We start from the raw sequence: 10,910 nt of genomic DNA on the forward strand, positions 1-10,910 counted from the left end.
GCGACTCCGCTTGGCTTTTCCACTAGTACTCAAGCGCGACGTCCAACACGAGAATCAAACCTGCTAATTCTAAAAACCCAGTGGCAGCAGCGGCCACTGATCTGTACTGAGACTGTTGTTGTTCTGTCACCTGAGTTCACTGACTGCTGTGTGAGTGAGTTTGGAGCTGATGAGAGGAGAGAAAAAAGAGAGCGAGACGACCCGGCAGCATGATATGATGACCCCGACCCCGCTGAGGAGGAACTATGAAGACTCAGCTCAAGTCGAGCTGTAATTTTATTTTGCCGTAAATGTATTTTGCCGCGGAAACCCTGATGTGTATATTTAAAAAAGTAACAAGCCTTTTGGGGAAATGTAAGGAGTAGAAAGTACCGATATTTGCGTTAAAAATTTACTGAGTAAAAGTAAAAAGTTGTCAGAAAAATAAATACTTCTAAAAGTACAAAGTACCTGACAATTCTACTTAAGTACAGTAACGAAGTATTTGTACTTCGTTACTTGCCATCACTGGAAATGTATTCAAGTAAGAGTAATAAGTACCAAAGAAATCTAATACTCAAGTAAAGTACAAATCCTCTGGATATGTACTTAAGTACAGTACTCAAGTAAATTTACTCCGTTACTGTCCACCACTGGAAACGTTTCTTACGGACATGTCTGGCGAATAACAGAAGGGATTGGGAAAGTTGCCTGTCCTTTATGTGTTTCTCCCTCGCGTCTCCTCCTTCCCTCCGTTTGTCGAGGCGTGTGTGTCTGTGTGTGTTTGGGGTGTGCGTCTGTCTCCTTCTCCTGGCATCAAAAATGCCCACACGCCTGCGATGGCAATGAAACCCAGTTGGTTGCTCAGCCTGTTTCAGGGGTTAGTGGCTCTCCAGGCCTCCATGTGCTGTTTCCCCCTCCTGCCCCTTTGCTAACCTGGTTTTCTTCTGATTCCTTGATACGAGCCGGACCAGAGCTGCCTCCTCCTCCTCCAGACCACCAGACCACGTCTCAGTCTTCAGCCAGACGCCATCATACCTATCACCACTGATTTCCAGGAGCTGTAAATGATATGAGACTAAAATTACAAAATAAAAGCAAATCAAAGCTTTGACTAATGGCCTAAGAGTGTTTGCGTAACATTACAATGCTGCAGTGAAGTTGAACTTTGACTCTTTGGATATTATTATGGATACTATTAGACATTTACAGTAAATTGTGACCATTGACGACCAAATACTACTCAGCTCATCCTTGATGCAAATGGCCGTTTGTGTCAGACGTAATGAATTCCCTCTAAGCATTCCTAATGAGTCGCATTCACAAGGAAACAAGGTCAGCGAGTCCTTGACACGCCGAATCCCAGCGGGAGGTCATGAAATTTGCTTTGTGACCCCGAGCCAAATCCGTTCATTTCTGAATCCAAGCAAATGTTTTTTGTTTTGTTTTTTTTTTACCAAATTTTAAGAAATTCCATCAAGATGTCAAGTTCATGAGAATGGGACAAATAAAAAAGAGCCTTAAAATATACAGTAAACAGCAAACAACTCTTCAAACAACTCTATAACACGATAAACAAAACACAACAGTTGTAGGACATCAAACCAATTCAGTGAGCAACTGTCACACGAGATACAGGACCAGTGGGGTTTCACAGCGGATTAACAGTGTTTATTGTGTATATGTGATGGTTATTAAAGCTCGTCCCACACACTTGAGTCCCCTGCAGGGAGGAAGTGCATAATATCTTCAAATCCCTTCGTTATTAGGAGCTGTTGACCCGACTGTGGCGTCTGTGAGCCAGACAGATACAGACAACTGTTATGTGTGTCTCTCCCTCACTGTGTTGTCACAGCAACGGGTCGGGATGACAACTTCCTGTTTCCTTTTGTTGCGTTGAACGCTGGAAATCAGTGGTTTTGGAGGAAAATGCAGAACTGACAGACAGCCAAAGACAGTCTGTCTCTCACACACACACATACACACACAGTCCAGCTGGGTTTAAAGACTGCAGATTAGCAGCCAATGGACGACTGTGGGAAAACTCAAACTGACCACATCTTATGGTTGTGTATTTTAATACAAAATTGAGCATCAGTCATGGGATACTGGTAGATATTTGAATAAAGATTTATTTCATCAACGTTGGGTTTCAAAACCATAATAAATGTCAAAAATAAACCACGAGCAAGAAGTCAAAACGTCCAATCTATCAAGTGGGATTTTCTAAATCAAGAGCAACACGTTCCACAATATTTTGAGGACGGCACTGAGCATGAATCCTCCTGACTGTTCCCTGTTTGAACAGAACGAGGAGGAAAACATGACCTTGAGCAGTCTGTCTGTGTTTGGCTGCAAGCTCCTGCAGAAAATCTCTAAATTAAAAGAGCGGAGCTGAGACTTTATCTTCATCTCTGTGTCTCTGACGCACACGCTGCCTTTGTGCACCTGTCCAAGACCTGCACCGACACACACTCACAGCTTTTGTTAGTCATTCCAATAGGTGCTAAAAGGTGTTGCATTGTACAGCTGCCAGAAGCTGGAGGAGTGAGGGAATTTCTTTGTGTTGTGGTCGACAATGAGCAACAGATGAGACTCGAGCCTTTTCACCGTCCGTTACAAACCTGGGTTTGTTTGCACCGACAGATTCTATACGCACATAGATCATAGATTTGTCTCGGGCTGAAACAGCAACCGTAAGAAAGGCACGGCAGGATGATGCAACCACGGTGGATCAGACTCAGGAACAACACCAATATCTAAACTACTGTATATGAAAGACGCCAAGAGCGTTTATTCTGCTGCTACCGTCACAGATAGAAGGTGATTTAAGATGCAGTTTGTGCAGAGAATTAATTTGGCTCAAACACACTATAAGCCACAAAGGGCTTTCTCTAGTTAAATACAAGAAATTAACCACGATATCACAAAACTGAGTGCGTTGGTAAGGGGTTAAAATGACTGGAAGACATCAAATACTCAATAATGAACATGTTAAGTATTCAAGAAAAGTGTATTTTTGCGAATCCCAAACATGGCTCCCGGGCTGGCAGCTCCACAGTGCAGTACTGTATGACCGTGTCTGTTATGTCTCTAATATTACGGGAAGAAAAAATGCACAAAACCCTGGAAAAGTGAGCGAGGATTTGTCCATGAGCTGAGTTACTGTCTGCTGTATTTTCTCTCTCTCTCTCTCTGTGTCACCACACACTCAACAAAAACACCAAATTTCCTGACATCTACTCTCTACTCTACGGCAAGCGATTGTGTTTCTCTTCCCAGAATGGAACAATAAACCCAATAAAAGCCTCTTAGAGTCTCCCCTTAATGCCTCTCTCACTTCTTCTTTCTTACTCTCACACACACACACACACACACACACACACACACACACACACACACAAACAGTATTCAATCTGCAAACAAGCATCATTTATCTCAGTCTTTATCAGTGCAGATATAAACACGCACACACAATGTTTTACTTCCATGGATAATGCTGCTAACGTGCACTTTGAGAATGCCTACGTGCCTTTACAGGCGTGTTATGACTTTCGGGTTGACTCTTCTCTGGGGTCACTTCTTTATGTTTTTTTTAAAAAAGGCTGTAATGCATTTTGTATATTGATGTATTGGCATCGAGTCAGGCTGTTGATGTGGATGTCTGTCTGCTCAGACTGCCGTTTACTTTACGGACTTTATTCCTTTTAGTGGAAGAATCCAAAGGGCATTTTAGCTCAATGTGGGGAAAAAAAAGTCATGCACTCCTTTCCCATAGTGAGAAACATGAAACCTTCTTGTCTCTGTGGAGTCTTGGATATTTCAACATATCATCATGAGTCAAAGTTGCTGAAAAAGCAAAAAATAACTACATTTTGCTGATCTCATTCATGTTAAAGTTGATCTGGCTGTGTGAATCTTCTTCAGAGCGAGTATCGACCTATAAATATATATTGGCTCTGTGAAATACTGTAGTATAATCAGAAAATGCTTTTCAATCTCAGCTCAACAGGTCTAAATATCTAGGGATCCATACTTCACTCTCTCTATTTTAATAATTTCTCTCCCGTGGTGAAGAAAACAGGCTTCAGGTAGAATAAATGAGATATACTGGCCCAGACTTCTCTTTTAATTCAGTGTATTAATTAGTTTTTGCTAAAACAAATCTGTACAACTGTTCTGTGCGATAGGGAAGCACCCAGAGTGAGGAAATCATTATTGCAAACATTTCAAAACAATTCAATTACCGACTCGGCCTTAACCAATTTTCTGGTGAACTATTTGTCAGCAAATATTCACGCTGACTTATTGGCTACAAATCTCCAGGGTTGTTATTATGGTGCAATTTGAACGGTTCACTCATCTCCTTCAGGTATTATATAAAAATCTGAACTCTTTGATATCAATTCAAATCTATTAAAAAAGCAAAAAAAAAAAAAAAGAGCTTTGCATTGAAATTAGAGATGGCTCCTCTGCAGTATTTAAAGTCTCTGAGGTCCCTGTCTTTATCTAAGCTGGAAAAGATATGATATTCTCCATAAAAGGGCTTTTGTCTTATATAATTGAATAAACAGTAAAAGTAAAAGTTTTATATATTGTATTTGTATTCATACATAGGATCATTGACAAACAGACACACGGCAGTTATTGTTAGTCGACTCAACAATGCCGTTAGCTCCCCCTATTGGCCGACTGCATACAGTATACTGTCGTCACTCAGCTCACTTTGTGAATTAAAAGCTCTACAGAAAGTTATGAAATATCATTTGCCTCTTATTGCGATCAATATCTTTCATCCTGAACGGCAGCAGGCCTCTGTTTCTCTTCACATGTTACAGCAAATCAAAATAAAATCAATTAGTAAAAGGGTCTGCCGAGTCACGGAGGGTTTTTTCCCCCTAATTAGATTTGTGTTGGAAGATCGGGCATAACATGAGGTCACCAAGCTTCATGTAAGTAATAAAATGAATCACTCTCATTGCTGCTTCAGTTTCATGCACGGACTGTTATTTTATGATGCTCCTGCAGGATGGAGCAATAATATTACAGATAAAACCTGTACTTTTCCCGCTATAAGACTGAATATTTTATTACTGTCAGAGATGGACAGAGTACTCGACCCCAGTACATGAGTAAGAGTACAAAATTTACTCCGTTACAAGTAAAAGTAGCCCAGTTGACATGTTACTCGAGTAAGAGTAAAAAAGTACTTGCTTTTAAAAGTTACTTAAGTATCCAAAAGTACATTATTTAAATTTACTTTAAGTAAAAGTAAGAGTAAATTTCTTATTTTTCACATCAATGAATTACTATCATTTTTTCTAAATGAATTGAAGGACCTTTTAACTCTTGTTTGTGAGAATGAACTCTTTGAAAGCAGCTGCACTGATGTGCTGCTTTTAGGGGTTAGGGTTTCCTTCTTTGACAAACACAGCTTGTGTCCAATAGGATTTTAGAAAAAAGAAAAGAAAAAAAAAGAGCAGACCTGAAAGTAACGAGTACTTTTCAGCCTTCCTAGAAATTAACTCGCGTAAAAGTAACAATATTTGTCTTGGAAATGTATTCAAGTAAGAGTAATAAGTACCAAAGAAATCTAATACTCAAGTAAAGTACACATCCTCTGGATATGTACTTAAATACAGTACTCAAGTAAATTTACTCCGTTACTGTCCACCACTGGCAGGGTCATAACTGACTCAATTTTCCTCAGACATGACCATTAACCCCAAAAATTTTTTTAAAAATTCAGCGCTGACTCGTCTCATTTTGACTCATCCGACTCCCGTGGCCCCTCATGGTTTGATTCCCACTTCTCCTTTCCTCCTATATAGCAGAGAGACAGGAAACCCACCAAGTGGTTCTCATGGTAACAGTGTGTAACCTATGGCAACCTGCCCGATATTAGCAGTGACCCCTGGAACTGATTAATGAAACATATTAATTTTTAAAAAATGTAGCCGATTTCCACTCATCCATTTGTCATAAGAGCTCAGTTCCCGGTGACCACAGTGTGACGACGATGAGTTTCCCACGGGAGAAGAAATGGAATTTACCAAAAGGGAAAAGTGGGATCTTAAAATCTTATAAAGTCTTTTTTTTTTAGTAATCCAGTCATTGTTATTCCCATCAGCTCATTCTTTCCACTGCAGATATCACACTTTATATTTTTTACAGAATGCATTCCTGCTTTAATAACTGCAGTAAACTGAAGCAGCTCACTGGGAAGAGGTCGGAGGAACGGGAAGATGGCAACGACTGATATGGCCTTTAAAATTCAAGATTAAGATTTACACAATTAATTGCTTGGTAATTTGTTTTGATTAATAATAATTAAAAAAAAGGAAGTGAGCACAGTAAAGGAACAGATTAGGAAATGTAAAGATCGGAGCCATTACAGTAGTCACACGTTGAACCATGTTGATTCCTGGAAACTGGGCAGAGGACAGCTCACCTGAAAGGCTGCTGTGATATAAAAAAATATAATATCTACAATCTCTGGAATGCACCGTGGCCCCCGAGGGCCCCGGATCTGGCAGCCAGGTGTTCAAAGGGTTTTTCTCGTTTCTGCAAACAAATCCAAAACAAAGCAGAGGAGGAGAGGAGCAGCGTACCAGGGAGAAGGTCTACCCTCGGGATGACCTGGCTATGGGGTGAATCATTATTGTGCTGCAAAATAGACTATGATTTATATTAGAATATTAAAAACACACTGGCTGGAGCAGAGAGTACTAACTTAGAGGTCAAGACCCCTCCAAGGAAAGTCTGAAGGCTCATAAGATTAAATTGAACAGGAAAGACAAAAAACACACATTTTATCATCTTTCAAGATGTTCTGCTTATGTTATAGTGAAATACTGGATGTCCTATCATTTTCTACACATCCACTATTTAAATTAAGTAAAAAAAAAAAAAAGTAACATTTTTATAATTTATCGATTTCATGTGGCCTGGATTATCGTAATGTGGAAAGTTAGAGTTTGTCATGCACTCATGTTGTCTGAAGGGACGTAATGTCTAAAATGATGACAGTTTAATATGAGCTGCAGGTTGTGCAGATAACCACACGGCTCTGACCCTCACAACTAATGTCTGAGTTTTCTCCATCTGTCTATTTTGCAGTTTTTTAGAAAAGCAACCTGGTTTTTAAACAGTGATATTATGTATTTTTTTCTCCTTGTGTGCATGTGTATGTGTCTGTGAGAACACAGATGAAAAGGATCCCCCATAGGAGTCTATGTTAGTTATTGTTACGATTCGAATCACCAATCGTCGCTACGTTGGGGAGTATATACTGTATTCCCACAAAGTCAAATCAAGTTCACAGTGAGCCGAGTGAGCCTCTTTCCAAATCTATTCCCTACACAGATAATTGCATATCTCTGTATTCCTGCTCCCACGTGGCTGTGGGATCATCCATCTATGTCACACACACACACACACACACATATACTGTATATAAATGACACACAATAGAGATAATGTACGATCAACTGTATATAAATATAAACCAACGGTCAGAGCCTCCTTTTACCTACCCATCATGCCTTTTGCATTCTTACACTCATACATCTGTGCGTTATTATGCCGCCATTATGCAATTATACAACGGCCTTGTAATCAAGCCAGATTCCTGCATGTGTGCCGACTTGCTCTCGTGACTGATTCAAACCGTCGACTTGTACGGCTGAGATGAAACCAGTCCTTGCGGTTTGTGTATTGTGCAATTTCAAACTATTTTAAATGAATAATAAACACTGTTCATGTGAAACTGCATGGCTCTAACAACGATTTCACTCAGTATGATGCTTAGTAATCAACACATTGCACCAGCTGAAAGCCAAAGTGAACCAAAACACCATGTAATAAATCTCAAAAAATGATGCTACTAGATAGATTGTGCAAAAAGGAAACAGCGCACATACAATTTGAGGTACTAGGTCTACTGTGTGCAAAAAGGAAACAGCGCACATACAATTTGAGGTACTAGGTCTACTGTGTGTGTCATGTGCGACGGAAATTGAATGATACACATGGTCTGGGTTCACTAATGTCATAACTCACATGTAACACAGGGGTGTGTGGTTGCTCTGCAATCTGGTTACACTGATTTATGCAGTATCATTTCCCTACTGATTGATTATGCTGACTCAAGGTTTTCCAGGATGCAGAAAATGCAATTATCCTACACACACACACTGTATACACAAACAGTGGCATCTATATCAGTGTTATATTTTCCCAGCAGAGCGTGATTCAGATTATTGAGCTTGTGCAACTAAGAATTTATCAGTGAAAAGATGAAAAACCACAGCAGCCAATGCAGAGACGAGACGAGACGAGAGACAGCACCATAAATAAAATCCACATTTTGACAACCTCTCCATCATGAGCGAGCCGAGCATCCAACCTGCAGTTCAGTAAAACACATCAAACACGACGCCTACTCTGTCTTCTGTCTCCAAAACTCACTGCACATATAGCACTCACATAGCACATACAGTATAGCTCATGGAAACATCGTCTACAGTATCTAAAGGGATCTGAACCGACAAGAAAGTTTAACTCAACAACAGAGGACTGTAATAATAACTATAGTTGTATTCACTTCCTGTTTCCCTGCAACTATAAAGAGCACTGCAGTATTTTTAACTTCCTGTGTCAACATCAGGGATGGAAAGAGGCAATTTGATCAACTTCCAAGATAAACATCAGCGTTAATATAAGAACATCTAAATCTACTTTTATCTATGGCACTGATAAGGGGCCATTTCATTCTCTAACAAGTATATTGCACTACATATTTTAATGATAATATATTACATATACACATAGGTAAGAGTCAGTGTTTATAAATCAGCTTACAAACTAAAATTAATTTGGTTTAGTGTCCGCTTACAAAGAAAGCAAATAAAGCCAATAGCCTGGATCGCCACACACACAGTGCTTAATCTGAGATATAACCAATACTTTCACGTTGTTTACTACGGTTGTCAAGAGTGAGCAGAGTTAAGAGAAAAGGCAGATGCTGAATGAACAAAAAAACACAATCTGCAGCTAAATACAGTAGATAATTTCATCAGTTATCTGGCTGACTGCACGGAGGGTCTTAAAATACCTCTCAGACCAGATTCAAACACATTATTTTACGAGTTTACTACTTGTTGTCTGATCCTTTGGCAGCACTATGTATTTACCAGAAATACCTGCCAACAGTGGGAGAGCTAAAAGTCAATAACAGAGTTTATTTCATTTTCCTAAGTCAATGCTGGCGCTGCTATACTCCTATATATCACATAGCTGACACATGAGTTGAGATCAGATAAAGCCTTTAATCCCAGAACTCTGGGGGGAAAAAAGGGGGGAAAAAATCAAATAACATTTTGTCAAATGGGAAAAGTGGTGCAGCACCTCAAGATTTAATCCTTCCAATTACTAGCTCCACTGGAAAACCCCAAACAGATAGTGTAGGGCGAAAATCCAGCCGCCAATGATGAATAAACACACACTAATTAGCCTGGCCTTGAATTTGAATCATGTGTTCTCACTCTGCTCACTTCAGCTATGACATTGATCAACTTGAACAGCACACACGAAACTCAACACTGACTTCATGAAGAAGAAATCCACCAAGACAGGACTGAATGGTCATCACTATGTTCTGCCAAAGGAGTATTAATAAATATTTCTTCATTTATATATGTGACAGTTGCTGATTTTATTACTACTTTCATATGTATTTCATTCTTTCGTTCAAGTCATACTACTGTCATACTGAGTGACCCCAAACCAATGCAGAATGGTCTAACTAGCCTACTCTAGATGAATAAGACACACCACTTTGTATGGTATTCTAGTGCTTACTCTATTTTATATGAATATTTCTAGGAAACATTTTCCTTCAATAGCTTCCAGGTCATGGGACCTACTGACCCCAAACCAATGCAGAATGGTCTGACAGTTAGGCCTACTACTTTGTATGGTATTTTTGTGCTCCCTCTATTTTACATGCATAGCTATTTTTTTTATAGCATAGCACATTAGCACAACCTATAGCACATTAAGTTGTTTTCTGCATTAAATGTACTCATACAGTAAGGAAGTGAATAAAAAAAAGTAAACATAGCAGAACCAGTTAGCAGATTTAGCAAAAAAGCAGCTAGCAAACAAGCACACAGATACAGACTTACATCATTTGAAGTTCAAATCCCGTCTTCTTGTTTTAATGAAACTGAAAAGTCCTTCATGTCCTCTTCTCCTCCCGCGCTACTAGAAAACTGGCTAACTCACTGGTTACCTGGCTAATATCGGCAAATATTAACTTCTTCATTCTTCATTTCGAAGTTTCTTTTCCTGCCACGTTGTTTCCGTTAACTGCGTCGTTATCAATTTACTAATCAATTAATTAACTGCACCTGTGGTAACTTGGACACCGTGGAGGCCGCAGTTATCCGCCGCTGCACCCCAGGGGGGCGGTGCTTGCCTCGTTTGAAGAAACTGTGAAATATTACAACGAGATAGTTGTAATAAACGCATAATAAATGACCAAACTAATTTATTAAATCCTTTATCAATGATTAAAATGACACTATAAAGGCCACACAGGGGCCAAAACTTATTATTCCTTAATTCAATTCATATGAAACATTATGATTTGTATTATTCTCAGTAGGTATATCCAATAAGATATTAAAGACTAAACTGGTAATTTATATGAAAATGGATGAGGACTGAAAAAGAAATTTGACTCTAAATCACAGTCCCATTAGACAATAGACAATAATTGGTGTCTTTGTTCTTCATCTAAACTGCTGGGAACAATTACACAGGCATGCCTTGATGCTATACTGCTATTACGGGACAGGAGGTGGAATGAAGGGGAAAATAACGTCAGAATAAAAAATCAGAGAAACTTCCAGGATATAGACACCAAC

The sequence above is a fragment of the Trachurus japonicus genome, chromosome 2 (genome assembly GCF_045865225.1).
Source record: "Trachurus japonicus isolate A0001 chromosome 2, Traja_1.0".
Taxonomy (NCBI): Eukaryota; Metazoa; Chordata; class Actinopteri; order Carangiformes; family Carangidae; genus Trachurus; species Trachurus japonicus.